Source organism: Carassius auratus, unplaced genomic scaffold, assembly GCF_003368295.1.
Source record: "Carassius auratus strain Wakin unplaced genomic scaffold, ASM336829v1 scaf_tig00217532, whole genome shotgun sequence".
Lineage (NCBI taxonomy): Eukaryota > Metazoa > Chordata > Actinopteri > Cypriniformes > Cyprinidae > Carassius > Carassius auratus.
This window is the reverse complement of record NW_020529113.1, coordinates 51,699-72,452: the sequence shown is the minus strand read 5'-3', so window position 1 is coordinate 72,452 and position 20,754 is coordinate 51,699. Positions and strand designations below refer to the sequence as shown.

Sequence of the window (20,754 nt, the reverse complement as noted above, 5' to 3'; positions counted from 1 at the left end):
AAGAGTTTTGCGCAGTCACGACCTCTGGTTTCCTAAAATCTCCAAACACTGCCAAACATTTAGAAAACGGAAAACCAAAGTTCAGTGCGTTTATCCTGAAACCTCATGAATTGCAGATTGAATTTCGCGCAAGAACAAGACGCCGGAGATCTGGATGTCACATGTTCCCTGGCGCAAGGAGACACCTGCTTAGATTTGAGGACAAACACGGCTAAACCGCATTAATGGCGAGGTTATTGCATCATTGCATGTCTGCTGGCGTTTGAGTGGAGCTAAGGAATTCATCCACTTTTAAAGGCAGCAGACTTGGCCTCCGTTTCTTTTGTCTAAGCAAGAAAAAACAATCGAAAGGCTTTAGTGCCTGTACTTTGTGTTTCCATCTCATGAAAACCAGATAAAGGCGTCAAAAAATCCGTCGGCAGATTAACTCGCCGCCAGAAACATGTTCCTGAATCAAATTGATCGAATTAGATTCCATCGAATCGCATTAGATTTGGTTTCTCTGTAGTCCCTTCTGATCCTCGCATGGAAATGAAGCAACAAAAGTCATTGTTATCTTGGCGCTGGACTTTATGATGTAGTGCTTTATTTTATAGTTAGCCTAAGAATTGTTTTCTGCGCTTTGAGTTTTGAAATCTTTGCACCCAAACCCACGGGCCCCAGAGACGCTCCCAGAGAGCGACAGACGGAGGTGGGCTGCTTTATGACAGCTGGAAGAGGGTCTTCTGCATGGTTTGGATTTGTTACGGTTTCATGTACACGGAGCTATAGCTGTTACCTCTAGTCAGCTGGAGATTTACACTGCGGGGAATTTAAAATAATGATAATAACACACACACACACACACACCAGTTCACATTCACCTGATCCATTCATTCATATTAGTTCTCTGACTTTGTGTTTAGTATCTGTCGTTCATTCTATCTATCTATCTATCTATCTATCTATCTATCTATCTATCTATCTATCTATCTATCTATCTATCTATCTATCTATCATCTATCTATCTATCTGTCTGTCTGTCTGTCTGTCTCTTATTTATCTATCTGTCTTTCTATCTATCTATCTATCTATCTATCTATCTATCTATCTATCTATCTGTCTGTCTGTCTGTCTGTCTGTCTGTCTGTCTATCTATCTCTTATTTTATCTATCTGTTCTGTCTATCTTTCTATCTATCGTTCTATCTATCTATCTGTCTATCTATCTCTTATTTTATATTTCTGTCTGTCTGTCTGTCTATATCTATCTATCTATCTTTTATTTTATCTATCTGTCTGTCTATCGTTCTATCTTATCGTTCTATCTATCTCTTGTCTGACTGTCTGTCTATCTATCTATCTATCTATCTATCTATCTATCTATCTATCTATCTATCTATCTATCTATCTATCTATCTATCTATCTCTCTCTCTCTCTCTCTTATTTTATCTATCTGTCTATCTGTCTGTCTTTATCTCTCGTGAGTGTGTTGTTCAACCACATGCATATCTCTTCTATCTCTCTCTCTCTCTCTCTCTCTCTCTCTCCTCCCGTCGTCCTATCACCCTTCTCTCTCTCCCTCCCATCCTACCTCATTATCCTCAAACTGAGGCGCACGCAGTCCGCTCCGTCCGTGCTCTCTCTCTTTCTTCTCTCTCTCTCTTCTCTCTCTCTCTCTCCCCCCTCCCCCCCCCCCCCCCCCCCCCCCCCCCCCCCTCTCTCTCTCTCTCTCACACACACAACACACACACACCTGCGGGAGGAGCTGCGCTGCGCTGCTGAGCGGAGCGCTGCGGGGCGTGAGACCGGCTTCGCTCACACTTAACTTTTGGGATCATCATCATCATCATCATCATCATCGGCGCTGGCGGACAACGGGTCTGCCCGGGACTACATCCAGCCACGATGTCCGACTTTCTCCTGGCACTTCTGAGCATGTCGGGATTAATTCTGCTGGTTAAAACGCTGACGGTGGCCGGGGCTGAGCAAGGTGAGACATAGCAAACTCCGCTTATTAATGATGTGTATGATTCATTTACACGTATCGGCGTATGTTCCTCTTAAAGTGTTAATAAACATTGTATTAATGTTTAATATTAAAACTTTTGTGGATGTTGGCAAGTATTATCTATCTATCTATCTATCTATCTATCTATCTATCTATCTATCTATCTATCTATCTATCTATCTATCTATCTATCTATCTCTCTTCTCTCTCTTATTGTATCTCTCTTTATTTATCTTTTTTCCCACTTATTTTGTGTAAGAGAGAGCACCTGGCTGACTAAATCAATCACCAGTTCAGTGACTTCTTTATTTGTTGTGTTAAAGTTGTGGTTGAAGAAAAGCGCTTCTAACCATTTGTTGAAGTTATGTTGCTGCACCTCTCAAACTCAGACTCTTAAAACTGGAGATTTTCGATGGTTTCTACGCCCCTCTTTTAATCAAGAACCTTTTCGCTCAGGCTCTTGAGGACCATATATGCACGACTCTTTGGAGATGAAGAAAAGTGCTCGCCCGGCTGCACTATACGATTGATTTCTTGGTTTCAGGTTTCTGGAGATCTCCAGAAATGCACATTCTGGATGCCCGCCTCATTTAAAACACTTGATCCGCTTCATCGGCTCATTAATAAAGGCTTCAAGAACTGATCTGGGTGTGTCGGATCAGGGCAACTTACTAGACGTTTCAATAAACTAAAGGTGAGGAAGTTCTTCGTGGAACTCAAGAGGCTGTATATCCATTATTCAGTCCCGTTTATTTGTAACAGTAGATGGTTTAACTGGGCTATGAGTGCCGTTTTTCATAAAAGCATCTGCTGCTGACTCCCTGATGGCTTTTAAATGCAGTATCATCTTTGTGTGTTATTAGGAATAATGCAGTGTGAGTATGTGTTACACTGATCCATCAGATGCGACTTAGTTTAACACTGTATAAGAGGCAGGGTTGCATTTACAGCACAACCATGAACGTTTATTAGGTTAATGCAACCGAATGATTCATCGCTTAATGGCATCACGGATACCTAAAACTGCCAAAATGACTTTGCCTAGACACTTTATGTACTCTCGTGTTTAGCTGGACAGACCTTTAATAGCTCAGCTTTACAATCGATATCCATCAAACATCTTGCAAAAAGTGCCAAATGGCCTCATTTCGGATACGTTTTCCTAATTCGTGAGCTCCAATTGAATCCTATCTGAATAAAGGATTCGGATTGGGTACATAAAACAGACCGCTAGGCTTGGTTTGTCAATGGAAATAGATTTACAGGCCATGCCGAAATGAACATTTCACGTGGGATGGTGTGTTACTTAGTTTATCGAGCAGGCATTCAATAAACCGCTGACAAAATGTGGTTACCCTAAACAAATCAAGCACCGCAACAAGTGCAGCTCCCTTAGGGCTCCATTACTGCCAACCGAAAACACTAATGGCCTATAGACTGAATGCTTAGGGTGGTAAATGTGTTTGTTTCAGTGTAACGTCGGCTAGATATGTCCTGTCGGGCGATATATCATTGTGTCGGATGGAAATCAGTCGTGTTGTTGACACCAGAGGAGAATTTTCCACTTGAATGCAAAAAACCGAAAGAAGTTTGCGTTCCGTTTTCGATGCGTAATGTGTGTTTGACCTTTGGGTCAACGTGCTTGTTTTGTAAGAGCGTATCTTCAAGCCAAACCGTTTCATTGTTAGAGGAACTAGTTTTATTATAAATGGAATCAGGTGGCGTTGTGGTCCAGGTGATAATTTTGGCTTCGACTTCTGTCTGCTTGGTTCTGGAAACACTTTCTTGTAAAAAAAGAAAAAAGAAGGTCTAAATTTATGTTTGTGGATGAGAATGAGGATTTTGGAATCGTTTTTATTGGTGGATGGTGATCTGGACAACTTGGTGGGATATGAATGCTGTTTTCCTGGGACAGGACTTTGTTGAATGTCAATGCTGCATTATATTTTTTCATATTCGTTCAAGACTTGACTCATGACTCAGCTGTGAGAGACATATTGGCTTGAGAAATTCTCTTTTCTCTTTTCTCGCGCTTGGTTTCTGTTTTGGCAGCGTGAAACTATTTACCGCAGTTCGGTCTTGGTTTTATTTTCCATTACTGAAGTGAAATGATCTTTATTTTTTAGTCATGTTCATTAAGGTTTCGGGGTTGGGCTTCATTTAACACATTTTAAAATGACCACAGTTTAATGTGAAGTCGCAGGAATTGTTTTTGAGAACACATTGTTAGCACATGTGCCTCAGGGCCAGGACTGAATATTTATCATTAGGACGTTGCTTTTAATGTTTTGCAAAATAGATGAATCATGACTTAAAAGCAGCTGCAGTGCTAGACAGCACTGAGCGTGGTAACAAAAGACTGTTTGAATTAAAAACGTAATTCTTTTGCTAATAAAACATCTGCTGGATCAAATTGAGCTCCAAAGGTGTCTGTACTATATTCACCAAATAATGCTAATTAATAATCCATTCGTCAATGAGAAATTTTACAATAAATGTATCTATATGCATCAAAATCATAGTATAAGGAACTGCTATATTTACCTTTTTGTGCGTATAGATAGATAGATAGATAGATAGATAGATAGATAGATAGATAGATATGCATACATATATAGATATGTAAATCAAAGATCACACATAGGTCAAAATCAAAAATGTATGTATTTTTCTATTTATAAAATATATTAATAAAAACTGTTAATCTCAAATTATATATATATATATATATATATATATATATATATATATATATATATATATATATACATACATACTGTGTGTAGTATTTACTGTATATAATTAGGCTGTTTGTACTGTTTTCACAAAATAATAATATTAATCATTTATTGATTATTGGTTAAAATATATAAAATAAATAAGTATATAGATAAGTATATATTTATTTATATAGACCAATTTAACGATATTTAATAAGAAGCTTTACTTTAACACACACATAGTGTGTGTGTGTGTGTGTGTGTGTGTGTGTGTGTGTTTGATCTCAATTTTTTTTATTCAATAAGTAAAATGATATCAATATATAACATAATATAAAATAATGTAAAAATAGTAAAGGCATTTGTTCAGTTTTCACTAAATTATATTTAATAATTAAATATTTTTTTGTAAATTGCATGATAAATCTAATCAAAACTCCAAAAGTCTAATGAATCAAAATTAGTATTGATTCACAGAAAACTGAAAAATTACATCTAAACCAGTTTTTGCTACTGGAGTAGAGCCACCCTTAAAAACAACAACAAAAACTATAATAAAAAAATAAGGTATAGGCAGGATCACTGGACATATATTGCAACCATTCAATGTATGGTCCAGCTTTACTGTGTGTGTTTTGTTCATGGTCATCTTGAGTAGCTGAACTGTGAGTTGTGCAGCCTGAGGGTCTCTTACAGTACTGTCAGTCAATTCAGCTGCCAACTCTTCAAGGATCCTCTTCAGCCCGTGGTCATGCACCAAGCTATGCCTCATGTTTATTCCGTCTCCTCTCTTTCTGTCTAGCTCGTTATCGTTTTTTCTCGCAGAACGAGATCTAAATTCAGGTGCGAAGCGATAGATCTTTATAGTGTGACATAGAAATACGTTTCCAATTCTTCAAATGGTCATGCACAATTTCTCAGTATCGCTTATGTTTAGGATGGATGAACGAACGCCAGGCTCACCAGGCGATGATGAAGTCCTTGACCTCCAGTTTCAGTTTATCATTACAGACTTATATGGCATGAAATGTACTTAGTATGACAAATAGTTAAGTGAGAGAGAGAGAGAGAGAGAGAGAGAGAGAGAGAGAGAGTGAACTAAATCAATAATTAATACAACTTTCCAAACTTTGTTCCCAAACAAGCTGTGACAGTGACAGATTAAGGCAAATGTATGATCCTGTTACTCCTGTTACTCTTGTTACTCTTGATTTGTTTAACTTAATATGAATTAATTTACATTGGGAATCCATTAACTAATTTTTACTAATCTAAATGTTATATCTATTTAATGTTTAATGCTAGAAAATTGGAGAATCACAAATTCATTTAAACTGTATTTTACACTGCATTTGTCTGAAACTTTAGTTACAGTGTTGGAAAATCTGTAAAAAAACAGGTAACAGTGTTGAAAAAAAAAAAAAAAAAAATTATATATATATATGTACAGTATACAGTATATATGTACAGTATATATAATGCAATGGAATAAATGAATAAAGAATTTGAAGACATCAACATTTTATAATTATTTGTATGTGTCATGCAAATTTTTTTTTGCAAAATCACAGAGATGTTTAAAACTGTATTTAGACATTGAAATTTGGTTATAGGGTTGACAAATTTAATTTCAACTTATTTATTTTTATTATGCAGTGGAATAAATCCATGAGCTAATAAAAAAACAACAACATCTAAATATGATATTTATTTAATGTGTAATGTTAGAATATTGCTAGATCACAAACATGTTTGAAACTTTGGTAACAGGGTTGAAAAGTAATGCAAATCTCCATGTAAAATGAATACATCTCAATATTAATAACTAATACTAAATTTTTTTTTTAGCTTGAGCTCTCAAGTTAAGCCTAAGCACCTCCTTTCACAGACTATTTGTTGACAGAAAACTTTCTTGTGAAAAGTGCCAATTCAATACTGCAATCACCCAGATGTTTCTGTTTGTGAAGGAAGTCATTACTTGGCACGCGACTGGCGTATGAAACCCTTCGGTTTCGACGCTAATGGACGATTGTAGTCTTGGAGATGGTTACAGTTGTGTTTCTAAGCCATTAAACATTTCTGCCTCTATCACAGAGAGTGTCTTTGATCCTTGAGATTTATGGAGACTGACTTCAGTAAGGAGGAGTTTGAGCTCGCCGCTCATGGGCGTCTCCATGCATCAGAGGCTTATGTACTTCTAAGTTTTCACGGCGACTGGCTAATTGATATTTATGGCTGTATTTCTGGTGCCTAATTTACGTCCGTCGTATTTCTGGATTCTTTAAAGCTGCCTGTATTTAGAAATTCAATGGCACGTCATACAGCTGTCCGAGAAAGCCATGGCTAATTACTCTAAATCCTGAAATCCAGAGTCTATTTTCAGAAGTGCTATTTCTTTAAAGAGGGGCAAACAAAAATAGGCCGTTGGCTGTCCAACAAAATTCTACCAAATATTATGTCATGTTTTTTAGCATGATTTACAGAAGACAGCCACTAAAATGTCATTCAGTATAACAATAGTTCACAAGCCAAAAAAAGCCATCATGCATATGGTATGTGTGTGTGTGTGTGTGTGTGTGTGTGTGTGTGTGTGTGTGTATATATATATATATATATATATATATATATATATATATATACACACACACACACACACACACGTTTGTTTTTGTTAAAATTGGGTTCTTCTCATAGGCGTAATGGTTTTTATACTGTAAAAACTGTATTTTCTATGTCCCTTCACCAACCCTACACCTAACCCTAACCCTCACGGGAAACTTTGTGCATTTTTACTTTCTCAAAAAAACTAATTCTGTAAGTTTTTTGAAAAATGGGGACATGGGTTATGTCCTCATAAGTCACCCTCTCCTTGTAATACCTGTGTCATACCCATATCATTATACAGAGTTGTGTCCTGATATGTCACAAAAACAAGAGCACACACACACACACACACACACATTATCTTATTTTATTATTTAAATGTAAATCTAATTCTCATTACAGGAAGGACAAAAACACAAATGCTAAAACTAATTAAATATTTACAATTTATAATGATAATTTATAAATTCAAAATTGTATAGTAAATTTGTATAAAAATGTAATAGTAATTTTTTTGTATCTTGATATATGCGGCAAAACCTGTCACGATGACAATTAAGTGTTTTTTTTCCCCACACTATTACATTATTAGCATTATTTTGTCGTCCAATTGTTATTATTAAAATGCTAATTTAATTCCCGTTACAGTTAGAACATTTTTTAAATACTAAAACGGATTCAATATTTCAAATTGTTTTCTGTACTCTTATGGGATGCAATTGTCTTTTATCTGACAAATCCATTATTACTCTGAAGGTCTGAGCCCTCCATTGGGTGCCAGGTGACTTTGGAGTCGCAAAGTCTTGCGCTGTAGCACCTGACGTATTGTACTTGAATTTGTTGTTTTCAGTGTGGCAATCTGAGCTTGTTGTTGATGATGACAGGGATGCAGACCAGTGTTTATTGGAGTGCATTTGTTGTTGTTGCATTCCCATGAAAGCATTTCTGCCTTAGTTTGCCCTTTGGACGTAACGCTTCTGTAGGATAAAATGTGTAGAAAGCAAAGCAGGGCAGAGACTACAAGAGCTGCAAAAAGCAAAGGACACACAGTCCTACTTCCATACCTGCATTTACACTTGACTCCCACACTCATGAACAACTCCAACACATTCGCTTACTCTTGATAACATTCCTTACTTCCACTGGTCTGATAACTTTGGTTGTCAAGTATGCCATAAATATCGAGTGATGAAATGAAAGCAGATGTTTAGAGGAGAGACAGCGTGGTCTGTACCCGTATGAAGCAGCTATAGGCTGGATGTTTCTCAAAGGCGAAAGCACTGTGATGTGACGCTTTTAACTTGGAAAGGAACAACAGGGGGTCTTTTAAATTCAGATCAGTACTGTCACTACTTCTGCACAGACAGAAATGTGCACAAACACAATCAAAAGCAGCCGTTAATCCGCGCAGACACTCACTGTTTTGTTGCGCACTTGGTTTTGTTTTGTTCGAATGCCATCATTAACATCAAAGAATTAGTTCAGGAGAAATTCAGTAAATATGATATGATATGAATATGATATGAGTAATATAAATCGGGAATGTTTGAACAATGTTCGCGCTGCTCTTTTGTATTCTGTATCTTTTGCACAATATTCAGAATGCAGAAGACATATTAAGGAAACAATTGAAACTTATGTTGTGTGCGTATGATTATGTGTGTGTGTTCACCAGGTTTGATACCATTGATCGAGCATAAGTGCAGATTCTTGCAACAATTATGCTTAACGCAACAATATATTTTCTGAAAGGGTGAAGGTTATTAGCAATTTGCGCAAAATTATTCAACTCTCTTTTTTCTTTTTTTTTTTTTTACTGTTGCACACATAACTTTTTAAGTGTTTGCATATCTTGTGCACAGTATCTGTTTTCATATCAAAACTGAAAGAAGTTCAGATTTGTAGCCAAGATTGAGACCGTGTACAGACTGCTTTTATCATCATTTTTTTTATTGATTTTAGCAAAATCGTACGTACTTCCGAGTTTCCCAATTTGTATGAATTGGACCAAATGACCTACCTCTAACACAGCCCCTAAACTGGACTCCAGACAAATTGTACAAAATTGTACGAGTGAGGTTTTATGGATTTGTATAAGTTAGCCACCTGGTAAAATATGTACGAATTGGTTGTGAGATTTCATTGGACTAAGGCTCAAAAAATAGCATGCATATGAATTTGGATTTTTTTTTATTGTAATTCGTTAATTTAATAATGTTTTATTGTGCATGTGAATATGGCCATTGGTTTTCAGTTGGTTTGTGAGAAAACTGTACACCAGTTCAAATCTGTAGAAATAAGAATGAGATTTAAGAGTTGCAAGTTTTAAATATAGTGCACACACATTGTATGGACTGTTTTGTTTTTTTGTTTTTTTGTAGCGATCATTTGTTTTTATAGGGAAGCTAACAAGTCTGCTAGATATTTTTTTTTTTTTTTTTTTTTTGCAATTGCTCTCACCTTTTTACTGACAATAATACAACATTTTTAGTGTTTTTGTTTCCCATGTACATATCTGTGGACGTTTTGACATCAAAACTGAAGGAGAAATGTAGTTATTATAAATTTTTTTGGATAGGTTGTGTATTATAGTGCATAGAAATGCTCACAGATGCCAAATCATCATTGGTTCTCAATTGATTTTTGAGTGAATGCTACACACCAATTCAAATGTATAGACTTGTAAAGGAGGTTGTCTTTTTATTTGCATTTTGTATCATACAAAATATAAATTTTGAACTGAAATTAAGATTTTGTATTGTTCAAACAGCATTTTTGGAAAGTGTTTAACTTTTTTTAAAGGGACTATTCACCCATAAATGTGCATCAAAGAGTGATGCAGAGAGAGTAAATTGTTGAATAAAGTTGCTTAAAAAAAACCAAAAAACATGTAAGTATTCTCATAGCTTCATAACATTGCAGTTGAACCACTGATGTAACATAGACTACTTTAACGATGTTTTTACTGGGCCTTAAACATGATAGTTGCGTTGCTGTCTATGCAGGTTAAGAAAGCCTTCGGATTTCATCAAAAATATCTTAATTTGTTTTCCGAAGATTAACGAAAGTCGAAACGGAGTGAGTAATTAATGACAGAATTTACAAACATTTTTGTGTCAACTATCGTTTTAAGTCGAATTACTTCGGAATTACATACTACGAATACTACAAAACAAGAATGTATTTTAGTATAAAATGCATAAATATCGCAATTTTTCTTGAAGGTTTATTATTTATTTTCCCAGTCAGAGAGATGTTGTCCAGTGAGGTTTTATTTCAACTTCAAATATTACCGTAAATCTATCTCGAGGATGTTCATATGAAGTCTCTCAGAATATGAGATTCAGAATATGAGCTGGTGGCTGGTTAACTAAGAATCACCACAAAATTAACATTGTACTGATTTGTAGTCAATAAATCAATGTATCAGATCACATGGAGCAGATTCAAGCCTTCATGTAGAGATAATTTATTGACAAATTACACATTCAATATTCTGTACGATGCAAGTTTTGCATTATGGAAATTAGAGAGAAAAAGCTCAGCATGCATTCAATAACTTCAAATGTTTTTATGCGAGTAGGTGTGAATCAATTTGTATCCAGCAGGTTAAAATGGTCTGAAAGTCCCACGCTTTGAATGTGCTTCTTTGGTTTCCTGTCGTAAGTCTTTCACATAGCAGAGGCCAAAACAACAACTCAGACTGACTAATAAAGACACAACTCTATTGACTATAAACCAAGGGGCTATAAATCCTATAAACACTTAATAGACTCCATTATAGATCCCCGACCCCGTCTGCAGCGTACGCTCATGCCAAATGACAAAACAATACTTTGTACAGGTGAATATCATAAACTCAAAAAGCAAAAAGGCAAATCTTTCAGGAATCAGTAGTTAATTTAGGAGTGAATTCTGTTTTGCACAGTGATAAAAAAAATATATAAAATAAAAATAATAAATAAATGGTATTACTTACTAACTAGCTGCAATCTAATTTGACCAAGTTCTAAATATGCTAAAACACCACTGCAAGGTCAATATTAAGAGTTAAAAATTTAATTGTCATATTTTACATTTTTTTTGGTATTGTATTCATGTCATATGCACTACACTGTTATGTATTTATTTATTTATTAAATTACATTAATACTAAGTATTTTATTTATGCATGTAGTACTGCATACTGTATTGATATGTTTAGAGCCATTTAATGTCATGCATTTTCACACTTATTTTATTTTTAATGAGTCATGCATGCAGTTATTTATTCGTTTATTTATTCAATGCAATTTAATCTTATATAATATTGCATTGTAATTCTTTGTGGGCTACTTATGCAAAAATAATAATAATAATAATAATAATCTGACACTGCAACATACTTGCTATTTTATTTTATTTTATTCACATTTTTTTTTGTTGCATAAACTTATGTTTTATTTTAGTATTTTATTTGATTGTATATTTCATGCACTTTTTTACATTAACGGTTTTATTTTATTTTATATATCATATACCTAAATACTAATTTATTTATTTATTTAATTAGTTTTTCATTGCATTCTATTTTACACACACAAAGACACACACATATTCTTGTATTCACAACAATTTAATATCATGGATTTTAATACTATTTAATTAAAGTTTTATCTTATTATAATTTAATGTTTCATTCATAAGTACTTATTTAAATGTGCATTGGTTAAATTGCATGTAAGTGCATGTATATTGTTATTAATTATTTTGTTTTTTTTATAATTAATTAGTGTGTACTTTAATGCTATTTCATATTTCATTTAATTATTTTATTGTTGTTTTATTTTATTTTTCATGTGTGCATACATACTATTTGTTTGTTCAGTTTTATTCACAATTTTATATTTTACTCTATCCGAACAGTACTTTGTAGAGTTGAACCGCAAAGAAAAATGCCTACAAATTCTTATTATGATATTGTAATATATATATATATATATATATATATATATATATATATATATATATATATATATATATATATATATATATATATATATATATATATATACAGACACACGTTTTTTTATTTTTATTAATCTTTTTATTAATCATATTTTCTATATTGAATTCCTCCATGTTTGTTTAGTTTTCTACTTGAGTCCAGGATGAATTCTCGTTGACTTGTTTGGTGACAGACTGTTTAGGGTTTGAATCAGGTGCCTTGAAAAACCATTACGCTCAATAATTACCTTCCCTGTGCCGTTCAGCTTCTACTCACTGACGTGCAAAATTATGACAGTGATGTATTACTGTGTTTTCTGCACATTAGCGCATGTAGCTTTCCCCTGAACTGTTATCGCGCTAAAAGAAACAGGTGGATGACCTGAGAATCAGTTTCATTCGTGTCAAAACCGGTACAGCGTTCAGAATTACAAGACGATCAGCTGATGACGTCTCCGTGCTGGATTTTCACCTATGACTGTATTGTTGTGACACACACTGTATTGTTTCTCCATTTGCAGCGCGGTATCAGACAGGCCTTGTCACCTCTAGCGATAGCAGGGCCACTAACCGTAGCATTGCATTGCATAATGAGACCGGGGGAAACTGAACCCAAAATCTCACTCATGATACTCTTATATTACCTTTGCTGATCCTCTAACAAGCTTACTGGACATGTTTGACCCTCTGGACTCCTTCAGTGCAATATCAGAATATAAAATCACTGTACTTTGAACTCGAGCTTTTACAAGCCATTATTATAGCAGTATTTGGGCAGTTTCACAGAAACGGTGTGTTTAAGTAGCTTATGTAAAGAAACGATAGCATCATAATTCTTTATTTATTATAAGTGTCTATTTATTGATTTTTTTTTATTTTTTTTTACCATTTTATGTCACATAAACTTACTAATTTGTTTTCAAAGTCATGCACTTATTATTTTATTTCGTTACATAAGCTTATTTTATTTTATTTTATTTTACTTTTCCCTCTCAATAAGGAAGTGGAATTGTGTAACATTTTTTTTGTATGTGTGTTGACTATTAATACATTGTGTGTCATTTTGTGTACATAATTGACACAAACTGTATAACTATAACACATGGTGTGTAGAAAATGAACAGGAATAACACAATGGCTGAGTTAAAAGTAACACAAAATGTGCTGTCCTTAACTAGACACAAAGTTGTGTTAAGAGTTGTTTTCAACACATCCTTTTTGCATAGACTTTCCAAAACAAAGGTGAATTAGTGAGTCCTTTTGCAACGGGTTGTATCTAGTCGTCTGTGCCTTTGTGCTGTCTGAGAGGAATGCTAATAAAATAGTAGAAGTCAATTCAACAACAAAAAAATACTGTTCTTTATCTGACTTGAACACAACAAACCCCAAAATCCACAGAAACACATGCAGGAAAAGGCCCTGGGGTGAAGTGTCCAGCTCCAAGCTACAAATGTGGGAAACTTGTTCTCATTTCTAGTCTCAGATCTTTGCGTTTCCAGCTTAAACCAACAGATGAGAAGCTAAGATTGTTCCTTGAACCTAAAGTAGGATTCGCTTCAATCTGCTTGTACTGTCATATTGTTCAGCTGTAAGTTAAGAGCCGTAATCCATCTCGAAGGGGTTTCGAGACAAAAGTGATAGATATTATCATCTTAAAACTCCCCTTAGGCTTAATCTGATAAATAGCACATTCATAACACGCCATCGATCGACTGTTTACTCTGGCAGGAGCGCGGGATCGATGCGCGAGAGCTTCGCGGTTCGCGCTAATGTCCTTGTGAAGTGACAGGATGGCGGCGCGGCGCTTTCCTCCGCGTTTGTCCAAGCTCTCAGAGGTCGGACCTGGGAGCTGTCGAGAACCATAATGTGCTTATTTTAGCGATTCATCATCGGTGATAAAAATGCTGTGCGTGTCTGAGATGGAACATTATAATCAGATGAGTATTGACTGAGTTATTGCTGGGACAAACGGCTCCTGGACGGTTTTTCCCACAATGCCCGAGTGATAATTGGATTAAGAGCTTGAAGTATTTTTAATTATGTTTGTTTGGTTTGAATTAAGGCTAATGCTTCTGTTTTATTGCCGAATGTAAATGTATAAACGGCGGGTCGGTGTGCATTTATATGGTCAGTTTATTGATAGACGTCTTTCTTAATGGTGTTGTAAAACGTCTTTCGAATAATTGCTACATTATGAAGGCATAACCTGTAAGTATATTAGAGTGACCCTAATTAATTTGTCACCTCCAAGCTGCTTTTAGCAAAACCTTTCACCGTTAAGTGAACATGTCGGCTTATTTTTGTTTAAATCACATTAGTATGACTCCAAGATCAAATGCTTTCTCATTCTTGCTGGAATAATGAGGTCTGGGCCTGATTTTGCTTTTTAAATAACAGATAGATAGATAGATGGATGGATGGATAGATACTTTGTAGATAGCTAGATGGATAGATAGATGGATGGATAGATGGATGGATAGATGTACTGTAGATGATTATGTTGTAAAACTATTTAATCATATTAAATCTTATATTTTAAATATATAAGACTTGGATATGTATAAATATTCAATATATGATGAATATTTAAATACAATTTGTAATAGAGTAGTAATATATTATGCGTAACATTAAATAATTAGATGTAAAATAGTTGTTGTACATTGTAATTAAAATACGTATAACATTCATAACACATTAATTCCATATATAGAATAATGTTTAATAAATAATCCAACCAAAATGCAAGAAACAGTCCTACAGTTGTTTTCTGATTCTGCTTTGTTCATGATTCAAACATTTCTACTCATAATGCACATCATGCAATTTAAGATTTAAAATTTGATGTATCTAAAATGTGTGATTCATTATATATATATATATATATATATATATATACTTTTTTAAATAAGTAATTTATAAAATTGTTTTTGTTTATTCATTCATTTATTGTTTGGATACAATTTTACAGTTTTTAAATATTCTCTTCTTTGTTTTATGTAAGGATACAATATTTTCAGTAATAGCATGTGGCTCATTTTTTTTCTCCTGAAGAAACTGTCTCATTGCTCCGGTTGCTTCCTTTTTCATTTGATGTGGAAGGCAGCAGATTCTCTAGGTTTAGGAAGTGAGTTTGAGTTTTGAGTTTGCATATTGAGGCTCAGATTACCATATGTGCTTTTTCTCCTTGAATAATAATGACTGTATTAATATCTATGTGCAGTTTAATCAAGTTTGCTGTCTGCTGTTGACAGATATTTATACGCCGTCTGTTTGCATGTCTGTCCCTCTGTCTGTTTGTCTGTTTCAAAAGGAATAGTCGCTATAGCAACATTTAAACTTCATCAGACTGACAGTGTTCCTACTCGACTGAAATATTCAAATGTATCAGCTTCACTCTGCACTCCCATTGGTTGTCTCCACACTGTTAATTTGCATTCCGTTGTACTTGTGTAGTCTGGTATAGCTTTATTTTTTTTTACATTTGTTAACTGTTTACTGTATTTATGTAAACAAACTGTGTCATGAAAACATCAACATTTTGATGTGGACTATTGACACTAGATCTACAGTTTCAATGGTCCACTTGAGAGATAGGTGGCAGTAATGCACTTAAAATTCTGTGATCCACCATAAAGCAAGAAGAAGAAGACGCCTCACGCGCCTGCTGCTTGAGAACGCACACAGGAGGATGCCCTCAGGAGAGTTCTAACAGTTCGACATTGTGTGAATCAGAGGTAAAAAAAAAATAAAATATATATATATATATATATATATATATATATATATATATATATATAAATACTGTTCAGTTTCTTGCACAGAATGATTGTTTTGTGTCTTTACACAGTGTATCATCACAAGCCGCAGGGTTTAATTTGGTTTTGTGAAATTATGTTTTAGCTGTTAGGCCGGTGACACACTGGATGCGTGGAGTAAGCATCTCAGCTGCGTGGCCTGTCCGTTTTTAATTCGGCTCCCATGTTAACAGGTCAGAGCTTGAAGACTGCCTGTGTGAGACGCGCGTCTCAGGCGCGGCTCGAGCAAATTCGGAAAACGCGTGCATGCTAGAAATAGAACCGACGCCTATTTTTCACGCGACACGCAAGCATGTAGGAAGCGTTTCCAGGCAAAATAGAATAGGAAAATATGTTTATATGTCATTTTGTACACAAATACATATTAATTCATGACATTTTGATGTTTGAAAGTCTATAGGTTGACATAAATTTTGATATAAATGTAATTAAAAAAATTCATTATTGGATGAAATATACCTTTAAGGCTTGTCCACGCCCTCCTAAATGGCTCATTATAATAAGCCCTGACATGTCTACATCACAGTGTGGGAAGATTTGCATAACGTGGCCAACATTTTCATGCAAAGAAATAAGGCGTAAATTTGATTCTCTGAATTTATTAAACTTTGATGTGAATTTAAATTATATTTATTTACAGAAGTATATGAGGTCACACTCGTTTGTGTTTGAAGATGCTGCAAGCAGCAGCGCAACACAAATCCATGGACGAATGTTCCAAAGTGAAGTAAACTTCAACAATTTCCCTCTGCTCAGGGGTTAGGGCGCAAACAATTTCCCTCTGGATAGCTGGCCAATCAGCGCAAACCTTGCTCTTCAGACCATGGGCTTTGTAAAAAATCCTCGCGTTTCAGAAGGCAGGAAATAGAGGAGAAACAGTAATGTACAGTATGTGGAAAACAATGTGTTTTTTTTTTTTTACTTTAAACTGCATAAACACAAAGCATTACACCAAATACACCAAATAATTTAATTTTGGCAATGTCATATGACCCCTTTAAACTATTGCATTTATAATAATATGGAATACTTTTGGTGCATGGATAAACATCACTGGAGCACTGTTATTCCTGGCCAATATTTCCCAGTTCTTATCCAGTGTCTAGTTAGGATGATTAACTGAACACAAAGTTTGGCATGAATGTTTGCATATTTGTGTTGCTCACTGTAAGCGTTAATGAAGACGAACGACCGAGAGTTTTTCCAAGCCGACTGCTGGCAGCAAACTAAACTGGAGTTATGTGTCAGAGTTATGTGTGCGTTATGCTTCAGAACCAGAGTTGCTGCTGAAAGCCTCCTGTTTACTTATTTATTAATTATTTTATTCTGAGCGTCCCTCAAAAACAGACAGCTGTATTTCTGCTTTTGTCAGCAGAATCAGACGCTGTCCGTGGTGCTGAAGGAACCTTCCCAACTATAACGTCTCTGATATCCACGTCAGCCATGTGTTTACAAGACACATTCGCTGCTGCTTGTTTATCATCTGGGTTTGCGCTCAGCTCTGGTTTTTCTGCTAGCTGATGGTGATAGTATTGACATTGCCTCAGGCTGTTTATCTCACACATCATTTGCATCCCAGCTAAATTAAATGGGAACAAATGATCTTGTCAGCTCGTCCCATTTCAAATTTTGCAGCAAGTGGTTCATTTCATACTCCGGGCAGAGTCTATGCTAGTAGCATTCAGAAAATTTAAAACCGTACATTGACGGCACAATTCTGAATTCAAATCCTGCCATTGTAAGCGCATCAAAGTAGGTTCTATTGACCTTGCTTGTAATTGCTGACTGGACTCTTCTCTAATTGTGTCTGGCGAGGCTCCTTCAACTGAAGTGAATGGGGACAGATTTAAATGCGAAATCTGAAGCTTTTAATTTTATAAAAGCATTTAAAATAATTATTCTGTATAATGTCTGCTTTAAAGCTTTTTAAATAATCATTTTTACAGTGTTTTTAAGCTTTTTTACGTTTTTTAACTCTAAAACCATGTTAACGCTAATATTGTTCATGCCTTCAGGCTATTCTAATGAAACATATTATTTTAACATTTACATATATATGTATAGTGACCTGTAAATTCATGATAACATGATAATGTTATTGTCACATAACGCTGCAGAAGAGATGGAGGACTGAGGCGGAGCTCAAGTGGACCATTGACACTCCTAATTGAGATTGTAGATAATGGCGGTAATGCATTTATAAGACTGCGATCTGCCATAAAGCAAGAAGAAGAAGAGGCGTGAGGCACGTGCCTGCTGCTGAGAATGCACATAGGAGGACGTGCTCAGGAGAGTTCTAACAGTTCGGACATTGCGTGAATCAGAGTTAAAAAAACAACAACAACCAGATATAGATACTGTTCAGTTTCTTGCACAGACTGATTGGTTTGTGTCTTTACACATTAACGTATTGTCATGAGCCTCAGGCTTCAATTTGGGTTTCTTTTTTTTTTTTTTTTTTTGATTCCCATCCACTTACATTATAAGACTGATAGACTGCAACGGTTTGAGTTAAAATCTTGGTTTATTTTCTACTTGGGGGTAAGCCGATAAACATCAAATTTTAATTTGGGGGTGAATTCCTTTATTCCTTTAACAAACAATTGAATTTGATCACTGGGCCTTGCTTTTCTCACTCCATATTACTATAAAGGAAAAGTATATTGCTGACTTACTGCAGTTCCAGACTTGTGCGTCTTTCTTCCAAAATCCGCCCATACACACTGAATGCCCTCTCTGATGGTACACTAGATGCAGGTGGTATTAGCAAGGACCAGGAACAGTCTTGTATGGTCCTTGAGGGATCTTTCCCCCTGTTCCAGCAGGAGAAGGAGGTATAACAGGTGGCCGAGGGGATCCATGGGGAAGCACACAATGGAAACAAAAAACTCAGAATAAACACACACACACGCAAAAAAAGAGGGCGAAACACGCAGAATTTACTGGACTTATGTCAGGTCTTCTGTCACAGAAGATACGATTGAGATGCGGAATAGCAAACACAGTCCTTTATTAAATCCAAACAGGGGTAAAGCCACACCAGGAAGGGAAAATTACACACATTCACAATATGTAGACCCAACAAACAAAGACTAAACAGACTAGCGCTTAAATACACAGGAGGACGATGGCCTAATGACAAGAGACATTAATTAATTAAGAGCTTTTTGAAGTGGCCAGTTTTGAGCACTTTGATTTGGAACGACCCTTCAATATGGCGGACATGATTGTTAACACTCCAAAGTGCCCTTCAGAGGGGGATATATTCCATTTGGAATGCACCGTAGGTCACAGGGGAAGCAAAAACACACATAGACAGTCCAGGCGCGTGACATGTATATAGTACTTATTTAATATTCTAATTTCTATAATTCTATTATTATATAGTACTATTTGTGTATATAACATATAATTATTATTATTATTATATAATGTTTTTATTGTTGTTGTTGAACTGTTTTCATATTACATTTACTGAAATATAAATCACAAATTATGCAAACCTTAATTTTAACCTAAAAACTAACCAAATAAATAAATAAATAAAAACATACATACATAAATAAATAAATATATGCACTATAATTATATACACCATGGCTAGCAATACTACTACTACTACTAATGTTATTATATATTATTATATAGTGCTATTGTGTAAATTATTATTATTATTATTATTATTATTATTATTAAACTATATTATGCATTATACTATTTACTTATATTAATTTTGTGTGTATGTGCTTTTAAATATTTGCATTAATAAATTATTTCTATATTATTTCTATTAAAATATATAAAAAAATAAGTAACATTTATCTATCTATCTGTCTGTCTTTTTGAAACTAAAAATACTACTTAACAAGATTGCTAAAAAAAATCTACTTGAAGTATCATGTAAATACACAGCATATGAATATTTTGATCTCAAATATGAATCTGTGAATATGAATACATTAATATTAAAGTACTTATTTTGAACCCAGAATATCCCTTCAAAGAATGCTAAACCCCCACAATGCAATATTACCGGACCGGATTTTTTTTTGTAGTCGGGGGTCGCACACACGATTCTCTGCATGTTGCTGTTATATTGTTGCACAGAGGGGGTTCAGAGTTACCGGGGCGTGTGAAGGACACTCCTCCTCTCACAAACCAATTTCACCTCTGCTTTTCCACCACACTCGTCCTCTTTAACTGGAGTTCACAACCTGTGTATTTACAGATGACTAGAACTAGCACACAAGTTTCACAGAGTGCTTCTCGAGACAATAATTGGCTCCCAAAATACACAATGCAGCAAAAGTATGTTCGCTTAAGAGCCCTGAGTGCACCTGAACCAATGTGGGATGTCCAAGTGCGCCATTGGGCTATTTATGCAACCCACTTGCAGGTGCGTCCCAAGTCTGTGTCCGATAGGCTGACTCTGGAGCTAATAGATGGACATAAACTCTAGTTCCAGTGCCATTAAGACCCTTTTAGAGGTTTTAAATTATGCAATTAGGGTAGCAATTCGTTATCCGATTCCGACGTCGTAGGATCGTATGCTATCCAGCGACACACGATGAATATGAAGCGGGTCGTCTGGTGTTTGATCAACCGATTTCGTCCACCGCCAAAGGCCTCGAAAAGA

The 20,754-nt window shown here is 35.2% G+C and overlaps 1 pseudogene; it reads left to right on the top strand.

The window, feature by feature from the left end:
• Positions 1-1,859: 1,859 nt before the first annotated feature.
• LOC113101111 (low-density lipoprotein receptor-related protein 1B-like) overlaps positions 1,860-20,754 on the top strand; it is a 70,398-nt pseudogene continuing 51,503 nt past the window's right edge.